Source organism: Heteronotia binoei, chromosome 17 (genome assembly GCF_032191835.1).
Source record: "Heteronotia binoei isolate CCM8104 ecotype False Entrance Well chromosome 17, APGP_CSIRO_Hbin_v1, whole genome shotgun sequence".
NCBI classification, from domain to species: domain Eukaryota; kingdom Metazoa; phylum Chordata; class Lepidosauria; order Squamata; family Gekkonidae; genus Heteronotia; species Heteronotia binoei.
The window spans coordinates 8,304,525-8,316,710 of NC_083239.1; positions in this window are offsets into that span (position 1 = coordinate 8,304,525).

Genomic DNA, 12,186 nt, shown 5'->3' on the forward strand with positions numbered 1-12,186 from the left:
TGCAACAGATTAACATGGCTGACCGTCTATCACAGGCACTTTTGAATTCAGAAGTCGATTCAAATTGCAGCACTCATGGATGTGTAATCTCAGTGTTTCAGTAAGATGCATGACTGGATACATGGTGGCTGCATATGGAGGAACTATGCTGAGTTGCAGTCTTCTGTCTGTTTTCCTTCCATATGAACACTGAGCAGACCTAAGTCCCAAGAGGCACACACACACACCCCCCGACTATGGACCTGTTCCTTCAAGGGTAGTGCAACCCCAGAACAAGTGACACCTTAAATCCCAAGTTAGACCAACAGCATTTAGTCTTGTAAGGATCAAGCTTATGTTATCAGTCCACATCCACATAAAAACTGCCTCTAGTTACCAGTTCAAAGTTTCTACAGCCTCCCTAGGATCAGCTATAAGAGCTGAATGTCATCCACATATTGGTGACAGCCAAGCTCAAATCAGATGGCCTCACCTTGCAGTTTCATATAGATGTTGGAGAATAGACAATAAGATGGACCCCCCAGGTAAAAGGCCATGGAACTGAGCAGAAGTCACCCAGTACCATCTTCTGAAACCTCCAGGTAAGACCAGAACCACCACAGACCCATGCCCCTCAGTCTCAGCCATTTAGAGATCTGGAAGAATCAATAGTTGAACACCTGCCCATCTAGTGCAAGTCATCTACCAGGGCGAGGACCAAGGATGTTTCAGTCCATAACCAGGCCTAAACCCATACTAAAAAGGTAAAAGGTGCAAGCACCAGTAGTTTCTGACTTGGTGATGTATCATGACATTTTACGGGGTGGTTTGCCATTGCCTAAGAGCCCTGCGGCATAGTGATAAAGCTGCAGTACTGCAGTCAGAGCCTTCTGCTCATGACCTGAGTTCAATCCCAGCAGAAGCTGGTTCAGGTAGCTGGCTCCAGATTGACTCAGCCTTCCATCCTTCCGAGGTCGATAAATTGAGTACCCAGCTTGCTGGGGGGAAAGCGTAGATGACTGGGGAAGGCAATGGTAAACCACTCCGTAAAGTCTGCTGTGAAAAAGTTGTGAAAGCAACGTCACCCCAGAGTCGGAAACGACTGGTGCTTGCGCAGGGGACTACCTTTACCTTTTTTGCCATTGCCTTCCCCAGTCATCTGCGTTTCCCCCCAGCAAGCTGGGTACTCATTTTACCGACCTCTGAAGGGATCTAAACAATTTGTCTCATCCATGAAAGCTTAAAGTTCAGCCATCCCAGCTTGCTCAGGAGTAGAACATTTGAGATTTGAGTTATTGAGATCTCTTGGGTCCAGGGTAGGTTTCTTTAGAAATGGGTGGACTATAGTTTGTTTCAAGGCTGGAGCAACCCCCTCCTTTTCCAGGAGGCATTAACTACCTCTTGGGCTTAATCAACAGACTTCAGGCGTCAGGAAGGGCAGGGGTATACAAGCAGAGAGCAGACCTCAAATTTCCAAGGATCATTCACGTACCGTCAGACTCAATAAACAGGCCACCTCCTGCAGGCCAGATCCTAGCAGACTGACCACCCAGAACACCTCCACTGACCTACATTGCCACCGTGACTGCCACGGAATATTCTTTAAATATGCTTACCTGATTCATCCTGGGTCTTTCTCCATTGTCGCTCTAGCTGTCTCCCTTATCTTTTTATCACACGCAGCCCCTCAGCAAACTGAGGGGCTACCTGGGCTCTGGCATTTGAGAGGTGTCAAGTCGGCTGGATTCAATAACGAGTCTTTGGTTGAAACAAAGTTGCTAGTTTATTGAAAGTAGAGCTGAAGACCATGATAGAGATTGAAGGATTGGGGTACATAGACATTAACCAAGCTTTTAAGGTATAGATCAAAGGATTCCTACGGGCGGGGCACTCTATGCAGTATATTTTCACACTAGGATGTTACTCCCTCGTTCCCAAGCTAAGGCCTTGGCGTTTCGCACTCCCACAGACACCCGGCTTGAGAAGGCTCCACTATCTTGTTCACCTATCAGCATTTCAAAGCAGACTACACAGCAAAGGCACAGCTAAGAAGAGGGGGGAGGGAGAGATAGCTAGCAGCATATCGGTGTTCAGTACAAGCCCAGAATCCTTTGCTTCTGAACCAGAGTTAAGCAACATATTCATAAGAAATATAGCAGACTTGACAAGAGGAAGTGCCTAGAAGTGATGGTTCATGGCTTTATACAGTCCCACATGGGAGCACTTGTGTACAGGGCAAACAGATCAAGATTCTAGTATACTCCCTTCCGTGCACCCCCAGCATTCCCCACCCAAAACAGCATGTAACAGGTAGGAAACACGTTCCTTTCAGTCCGTTCTTAACTTGCGGAACCTTCCCAAAGATTTTCCTCAAGTATTCTTGCTTTGACACCCCCTACCCGTGGATTATTTATTTTATTGTAAACATTTAGCTTTTCTCCCAAGGTGGCTTTATGACCTGAGTAAAGCAAAAAAAAAAAATTATAAAACATAAAAGTCGCTATTTAAAAACTCCAAATTGGACGATTGATAATAAAAGCTAAATCAAATCAAAATGCAGTCTTGAATAAAACTCTCCAACTGTGTTCTGAAGATCGGCAGTGAGGGGCCAGGTGCACCTGCCTGGGGGAGGTTATTCCATAATTGTGGGATTTGCCAGAGAAAGGCCCTGTCTTGTGTACCCACCAAATGAATGTCTTTAAGTGGTGGGATAGCCAGGAGGCACTCTTCCCAAAAACAGGCGGCCAGCTTGTTTTTGACTAAAAGGTAAAGGTAGTCCCCTGTGCAAGCACCGGGTCGTTTTTGGCTATGGAGCATTTAAACCTTGAAAATAATCTTGAATCCGTTCCAGGTGTTCATAAATTGTCCTGTTGAACTATCACAACTCTGAGAGAGGTTTCCAAAACTGGTGTAAGTTGGCCCCCTGTTGTTGAGGGATTGCTCACACAATTAATGGAATATGTTGTTTGAATAATTAGACAATCATTGCCTGCTAATCATGAGACCAGGACATTTTTAATTAATTGACGCTTTGTTGCTGAGACCTCGTGTTTTCGAAAGGATTGCAGAATATACTGGACTTCATATTTCTAAAAGGACTTTGGAATACACTGGACTTAAATTGTATCTTTTCTGATTATAGAATCATAGAGTTGGAAGGGAGCTCCAGGGTCATCTAGTCCAACCCCCTGGACGATGTAGGAAACTCACAATACCTCCCCACAAATTCGCAGGATCTTCATTGCTGTCAGATGGCCATCTAGCCTCTGTTTAAAAACCTCCAAGGAAGGAGAGCCCACCACCTCCCGAGGAAGCCTGTTCCCCTGAGGAACCGCTCTAGTGGTCAGGAAGTTCTTCCTAATGTTGAGTCAGAAACTCTTTTGATTTAATTTCAACCCATTGGTTCTGGTCCTACCTTCTGGGGCCACAGAAAACAATTCCACAGCATCCTCTATATGACAGCCCTTCAAGTACTTGAAGATGGTGATCATATCACCTCTCAGCCTCCTCCTCTCCAGGCTAAATATGCCCAGCTCCTTCAACCTTTCTTCATAGGGCTTGGTCTCCAGATCCCTCACCATCTTCGTTGCCCTCCTCTCGACCCATTCCAGCTTGTCTATATCCTTAAAATGTGGTGCCCAAAACTGAACACAATACTCCACGTGAGGTCTTACCAGAGCAGAGTAAAGCAATACCAGCACTTCACATGATCTGAACGCTATACTTCTGTTGATACAGCCCAAAATTGCATTTGTCTTTTTTGCCACCATATCACACTGTTGACTCATGTTCAGCATATGATCCACTAAGACCCCTAGATCCTTTTCGCACATACTACTGCTAAGATTAGTCTTCCCCCATCCTATAACCATGCATTGAATTTTTCCTACCTAAATGCAGAACTTTACATTTCTCCCTGTTAAAATTCATTTTATTGGTTTTAGCCCAGTTATCCAACCTGTCAAGGTCATCCTGTATCCTGTTTCTGTCTTCTACTGTATTTGCAACCCCTCCCAATTTAGTATGATTGGCAAATTTAATAAGCATTCCCTCTATTCCTTCATCCAAATCATTTATAAAGATGTTGAACAAAACAGATCCCAGGACAAATCCTTTGTACTTGTATATATTCATTTTATTAGAATATAAAAACAAGAGCCAGTTTGGTATAGTGGTTAAGTATGTGGACTCTTATCTGGGAGAATCAGGTTTGATTCTCCACTCCTCCACTTGCACCTGCTGGAATGGCCTTTGCTTAGCCATAGCTCTGGCAGAGGTTGTCCTTGAAAGGGCAGCTGCTGTGAGAGCCCTCTCAGCCCCACCCACCTCACAGGGTGTCTGTTGTGCGGGGAAAAGATATAGGAGATTGTAAGTGGCTTTGAGTTTCTGATTCAGAGAGAAGGGTGGAGTATAAATCTGCAATTCTTCTATATGAAAATGATAAGTATATGCACATTTTTTGTTAGTAATCTTGTCACAGCTTTTGTTTATTATTTGATAGATTATTTACAGGGCATGCTTTATTTCCTGGGATTAGAGTATGTACCATTCAGGCTACTGTGACGAAGTTTTTTTCTCACAGGTTCTACAGTCTACCAGATTTATCCAGAGGCTTCTGGGTTTAATGGCCTCAATTGGTTTCTCCATAAATTTAATGCTAAACAAGATTCCCAGTGGGCAACATTCTGTGTTCCCAATACTATCTTAAAGTCCATCTTGTGATAGTCAGAAGGCACTAACTTGCTGCATGGTTGTGAGTTTGGTATTCTGCCTCATAATACACAGATGTTCTCAGTTGCTTCCTTGTTAGGTTGGGGAAACACTGATGTGCACTCTGTGAGTGGGCAGTGGTCCTCATCAGAGTCTTCTTACATTACAGGTAAGAGATATCAGAAATACTTTAATTTCTTGTGCAGCTCTGGTCCATAACAAATGTGTCTTGCTATCCATGGCCAGTACCACCATAAAGTTTTATGTCAACAAACAAGTGGGCATTGGACCCCTGGCCCTTACAGCAGTTGAAAAGATTGTTGCATTTACTTGTAACTGTTGTTCATCAAATGGTCTTCTATGCAGGCACAAATCCCTCCCTCCTTTCCCCCTGTGGGTTTCTCCACTCGGGAACCTAACTTTTCCACAGCGGTAACGGGAGGACTTAGGGAGGTGCACTTCCCCTACCTCTGCCCCATGCTGGTTTGGGTGGGAAATGCCAGTGTGCACCAGAGGGGGAGGGGAATGCTCCATGCTAGAAAGCTTTAGAATAACATTAGCCACAAAATCTCCACAGCTGACCTGCACTTGCATGGTCCCATATGTGCCCACATGGAAGACCACTCAATGAGCAACATTTACAAGTAAGTGAAACCCTGTGTGTCAACTGCCCAGGTTATTTCCTCATTCCAGAGGTCAACTAAAGCACTGGCTAATATTAAACTACAAACTGTAAAAATCATTATGAGATGGTACCTACCACCAACCACTATGAGTCATGTAGATAAAACGATAGACTATAACTATACAAAAAGATGTGGTCAGAAAGGAAACAACTTCCATTGATGGTGGTCATGTACATATGTGCAGATATTTTGGAAACAAATAGCCAAATTAAGTTTGCCATTAAACCCAGACATTATATTACTGACTAAATGGTCCAAACAAGAATTCTCAACGTAGTGAAACTGCATATTTTATTACCGGTAGTCTGTACAACATTAACGACAAAATGGATAATGCACTCTACACCTACAATAATTGAGTGGTAACACCGGCTTTGGAAACATTTTGTAATAAGCAAAATATCAAATAATATAAGGACAACCTCTGCAGAAAAATATGAATCTCAATTTGTGACAGTCTGGTTTCCAATAGAAGAATAGAGGTGATGGAAGTAGTACCATGGAAAAATTTATTCAAAAATTTTATATTTTTAATAACCTTTTCATTTTCTTATTTCATGAAATTGAAGTTCTTATTTGTATTTTGTATGAAAAGGTAATGTAACTGAACCACATGCTATGATTCTTTTCTTTTTTTTAAATAAGTTTGATAAGTTAATTTAAAAAAAAAACTAAGGCACTGACAGAAGCACCAGCTGCATCAACAGGAAAATCTAGAGCTACTGAAAAGCCCTTCAGACCCATCTGGCTCCAGAGACATTTTAATATATCCCCACCCCCATAGACTCTTGGTACCCATGTAAGTCTAACCCTGATCATCTGTCCATGACAAAGGAACTGTTGTCAATTCTTCCATGCTCAGAGCCTACTCTTTCTGTCTAGAATAATATACCAGATCAAGAATATTTAAGAGACAAAGAGTGTAACATCCTTTGTGAAACAGTTTCTCAAATAATGAAATGCAACAGAGCATCAAGTCACAACAAAGTGGTCCACGGTGATTGCAAAACTACTTGCATTTAGCTTTGAGTTTTTTAGTTTCGGGGGAGCCTTCGGAGAAAATCAACCGAAGAGCCCCTCGGGTCAGAGGGATGTTCCGCAGACTCCAACCAGGAGGTCGACCCTATAGAACGGTCGGCAGACTCGAAAGAGGGCGGCGATCCTAGCTCGGCATCGGACTTAGAGGTTTCGCAGCCAAGGGACTGCTTGGCACCGAAGATGCCCTTGATCCAGCCTGAGAGATTCGGGGAGCCTTCGGACTCTTTTAGACGTCTTCATCCTCTGCCGAACTGGGACCCGCGACCATGGGCTTACCTGTTTGGTGGCTACCCATACCATTCTCCATACCTGTGGTACCCTCCTCTGAACCCCGATTGGGATCAGCACTCGGAGGTTTCGCACCACTCTAGAGTCTCGGCACACTCTCCACCAGGTTGCTGAGAGGCATTGATGCTGACTTCAACCCCGAGGTTGGTCAGGAAGCCGGCACACTCCAGTGGTCCCGATGTCGAGAAAACTTCCTCGACTAGGATTGCCATTGATGCCCCAGATTTACCATCGGCTGAAAGCATATCATTTTCGCCGTCGACCTCCGATGATGATGGGGAAGAGCAATCGGGCCATCAGGAGGGATCGTCCCCAGAATCTAGAATAGCCGAGGACCTTCCAATCTCTCCTTCGGAAGATTTGAAGTCCTATGGGGAACTCATTAAAAGGATGGCAAATTCCTTGTCTTTGCCTGTGGTCCATCCTTTCACTCATTAACAAAGGAGATTGGATGGCTACCCTGGACTTAAAGGATGCCTACTTCCACATCAGCATCCTCCCCAGTCACAGAAGGTTTCTTCGGTTTGTCATTGGGATGCACCATTTTCAATATCAGGTGCTTCCTTTTGGGCTCTCTATGACCCCCAGGGTCTTCACAAAGACTATGGTTGTTGTGGTGGCTTATCTTCATCTCCAGGGTATCATCCTTTTCCCCTACATAGATGATTGGTTGGTGGTTGCTGTGTCCAAAGCTTCTCTCAGAGCACATCTACAAGTGGTTCTCAGTCTCTTGAGTGCACTAGGACTTCTGGTGAACGAGAAGAAATCTCACCTGGTCCCAACGCAAAGAGTTCAGTTTATCGGAGCGATTTTGAACACCACCCAGCATCTGGCGTTTCTTCCAGATTCCCGGGTGTTGGATATCATGTCCCTGGTCCAGCTCCTTCAGACAGTGAGATGCGCTTCTGTTCTGCAGATCCAACGTCTCTTCGCAGACTTTCATTGTAGCCGCCCACCTACCCGGGGAGCTAAATGTTCAAGCGGACTCCCTGAGCAGGGGAGAAATCTCCCATCACGAATGGGAACTGAACTGGAGATACCTCAAACCTCTGTTCCGAGAGTGGTGTCATCCCAGAATGGACGTGTTTGCCACAGCAAACAATCAGAAGTGCAAACAGTTCTGCTCCAGGGGAGGGACGGACCCAAGATCTTTAGGGGATGGTCTTCTGCTTCCATGGGCGGACAGGTTCCTCTACCTGTTTCTACCCTTGCCTCTTCTCACCAGAGTGCTTCACAAATTGACCCAAGAGCGTCCGGAGTGTATCCTAGTTGCTCCTTGGTGGCCTCGACAGACTTGGTTTCCTGTTCTCCTAGCCATGGCAGGGGGGTGTCACCACAAGTTCCCGTCGGAACCAGACCTCCTTTTGGCTCAAGGCGGCCACCTGTTTCACCATGACATCCCTCACCTCAAATTGACGGCTTGGAGGGTCAACTTCAAGACTTCTCTGACAGTGCAACATGCATGTTGAACAGTAGAAAGCTGTCAACTCGCCGCTCCTATGCGGGAAAGTGGTCTAAGTTCCTGTCCTTTCTACAAAACAAGGGTATCAGTGCACGTTCTGCTGGTCTTGAGTTTGTGTTTGAGTTTTTGCTTTCTCTTGTTGATGCTGGACTTAATCATTCTTCAGTTCGAGTATATTTGGTTGCCATCTCGGCTCATCACGACCCTGTGGATGGCACTTCGGTTTTTACCCATCAGCATACAAAACGTTTTTGAAGGGTCTTCTGTGGCTTCACCCGCCTTCCAAGGTTCCTCCTCCTGCTTGGGATCTGACACTCGTACTGGATTGACTCTCTAGGCAGCCTTTTGAACCCTTGGCTACCTGCCCGTTGCATCTTCTAGCCTGGAAGACTGCCTTCTTAGTGGCCGTCACTACGGCCAGGAGGGCAGATGAGCTTGTGGCTCTGCGATGTGATGCTCCGTACATTTCCTTTCAGGACGATGGGGTGTCCTTGGCCCCGGACATCTCGTTCCTTCCTAAGGTGGTGTCCACCTTAATTTGGAAGTCTTTTTACCCTTCTCCTTCTTCGGTGGAAGAGAGATGTCTGCACGCCTTGGATGTTAAGAGGGCGTTGTTGTTTTTTGTGCATCGCACCAAGCCATTCAGGAAGGATCCCAATCTGTTTGTCTCCTATGCAGCGCCTAGGTTGGGTCTCAGGATCTCCTCACAGAGACTTTCTAAGTGGATCATGGAAGTCATTAAACTTTGCTACCTGTTGGCGAAGTGTCCCTTGCCAGGGCCACTCCGTGCGCATTCCACTAGGGCTATGGCTACATCTACAGCGTTCCTGAAGGGTGCTTCTCTGGTGGACATCTGTTTGGCTGCAACCTGGGCATCTCCTCATGTCTTCATGCGACATTATGCCCTGGATGTCCGGAAGCGTCGCAGAGCACAGCTGGGTACCCTGGTCCTTCAAGCCACTACTTCTGTATAACTGCCAGCTCCCTCCTCCAGGTAAGCCTAGCTTGCTAATCTCCCATGAGTGTGAAGCACAGAGACCACGAAGAAGATAAACAGGTTTCCTACCTGTAATTGCTGATCCTCGAGTGGTCATCTGTGCATTCACACTACCCGCCCTCCTTCCCCTCTGCTGCCGGTCATGGTACTCTTGATAGGTGGCAGTGGGAAGGAACTGGCGGATTATTCGCGGCCACCGGGTGGGCACGCACACTGGGGCTGTCGCGCATGCCTACCAGGGTCGGGCAACGAAAAATCCTGGACTTTGGAATTACTGATCAGGGATCAGCGCTGGCGCTTCATCCCATGTGTGATGAATGCACAAATGACCACTCGAAGATCATCAGTTACAGGTAGGAAACCTATTTTTCCCGGATATAAATTATATCGGAAGGGTTGGAGGTCAGAGAGGGTATACAGTCCAGTAAGATTGAGAAGGTAAGAAAATTCGATTCCCTTCTAGAAATGCTTTGGGTCAAAATAGTGGGCCCAAAAGGAAGTTTAACTCTGGGAGTTCGTTATCATCCACCAGATCAAAAGATAATGATTATAAAATGATGAAAGAATTAAAGATAGTGGCTAAACGTAAAAAACTGTCATTAACAGGTGATTTTAATTACTCGCAGATTGACTGGGTCAATATGTGTTCTGGTTGGGAGAAACAGATTGAGCTTCTAGACACTCTCAATGACTGTGCTATGGAGCAGATGGTCACAGAACCTACCAGGGGTGGGGCGATCCTGGATTTGGTCCTAAGTAATGCCCAAGACCTGGTGAGAGATGTAAAAGTGATTGCACCACTTGGGAGCAATGACCATAATGTTGATTTCACCATTTGTGTAGAGTTGCCCCAAAAGACCAACACAACCACTTTTGACTTTAAAAGGGGTAAATTCTCTGAGATGAGGAGGCTTGTGAAGAGGAAACTAAAAGGAAAGGTGTATAGGGTCAAAACCAATGGGGAAGTTTGGAGGCTATTTAAAACTAAAATCCTAGAAGCTCAGGTAAAATATATACCACAAGTTAAGAAAGGCACAAATAGGTATTTTTAAAAGGCCTGCATGCTTAACAAAGTAATGGAAGCTGTAAAAGGTAAGAAGGATTCCTTTAAATGGTAGAAAGCTGATCCAGCTGAGATTACTAAAAGGGAACACAGGCTGTGGCAAATCAAATGCAAGACTGTGACCAGGCAGGCAAAAAGGGACTATGAGGAGCATATTGCAAAAAACAAAAACCAACAATAAAAATTTCTTCAAGTACAATAGAATCAAGAAACCAGGCAGTGGGGCCCTTGGATGTCCAAGGGGTAAAAGGATTACTGAAGGAGGATAGGGAAATGGCTGAGAAGCTGAATGCATTTTTTTGCCTCAGTCTTCACTGTGGAAGATGAGAAGTGTTGGCCCACTCCAGAACCACTGATTGTGGAAGGGGTGTTGAAAGACCTGAGTCAGATTGAGGTGTCAGGAGAGGAGGTCCTGCAACTGATTGACGAATTAAAAACTAATAAGTCACCAGGTCCAGATGGCATACGTCCCAGAGTTCTGAAAGAACTCAAAGGTGAACTTCTGGATCTCCTGACAAAAAAATGTAATCTTTCATTGAAATCTGCCTCCGTTTCTGAGGACTGGAAGGTAGCAAATGACACCCCCATCTTTAAAAAGGGTTCTAGAGGAGATCCGGGAAATTACAGGCCAGTCAGTCTGACTTCAATTCCGGGAAAGTTGGTGGAAACCATTATCAAAGAGATCATTAGTAGGCACATTGATGAACAAAAGTTATTGAAGAAGACTCAGCAAGGGAAGATCTTGTCTCACTAACCTGTTAGAGTTCTTTGAGGGGGTGAACAAACACGTGGACAAAGGGGACCCAATAGATGTTTAACTTGACTTCCAGAAAGCTTTTGATAAAGTTCCACATCAAACGCTTCTTAGTAAGCTTGAGAGTTATGGGGTAAAAGGACAAGTCCTCTTGTGGATCAAAAACTAGCTAATAGGATACTGAGTGAGTATAAATGGGCAATTTTCTCAGTGGAGGATGGTAAGCAGTGAGGTACCACAGGGCTCAGTATTGGGTTCAATGTTTTTTAACTTGTTCATTAATGATTTGGAGTTGGGAGTAAGCAGTGAAGTGGCTAAGTTTGTGGATGACATTAAATTGTTCAGGGTGGTGAGAACCAGAGAGGATTGTGAGGCATTCCAAAGGGATCTGTCGAGGCTGGGCGAGTGGGCATCAATGTGGCCAAGTGCAAAGTAATGCACATTGGGGCCAAAAATCCTAACTATAAATACAAGTTGCTGGGGTATGCACTGATGGAGACTGACCAAAAGAGAGATCTTGGGGTCGTGGTATATATAACTCACTGAAAATGCCGAGACAGTGTGCAACTGCAATAAAAAAAGGCCAACGCCATGCTGGGAATTTTTAGGATGGGAATTGAAGACAAATCAGCCAGTATCATAATGCCGCTGTATAAATCGATGGTGTGGCCTAATTTGGAATTCTGTGACAACTCTGGTCACTGCACCTCAAAAAAGAAATTACAGCATTGGGAAAAGTGTAGAAAACGGCAACTAGAATGATTACATGATTGGAACACTTTCCCTGTGAAGAAAGGTTAAAAGGCTTACGGCTCTTTAACTTGGAGAAACGTCGACTGAGGGGTGATATGATCAAGGTTTACAAAATTATGCATGGGATAGAGAAGGTAGTGTAAAAAGTACTTTTCTCCCTTTCTCATAGTACAAGATCTCATGGACATTCAATGAAATTGCTGAGCAGTCAGGTTAGAACGGATAAAAGGAAGTCCTTCACCCAAAGAAGAAGAACATCCTGCTATTGATCAATGAAGGGGATTGGATGGCCACGTTGGACTTGAAGGATGCCTGTTTTCATATCGGCATCCGGCCAAGCCACAGGGCCTTTCTCAGGTTTTCCATAGGACCAGACCATTACCAATACAAGGCTCTCCCGTTCGGACTCTCTACAGCACCCAGAGTGTTTACAAAGACGATGGTGGTTGTAGCAGC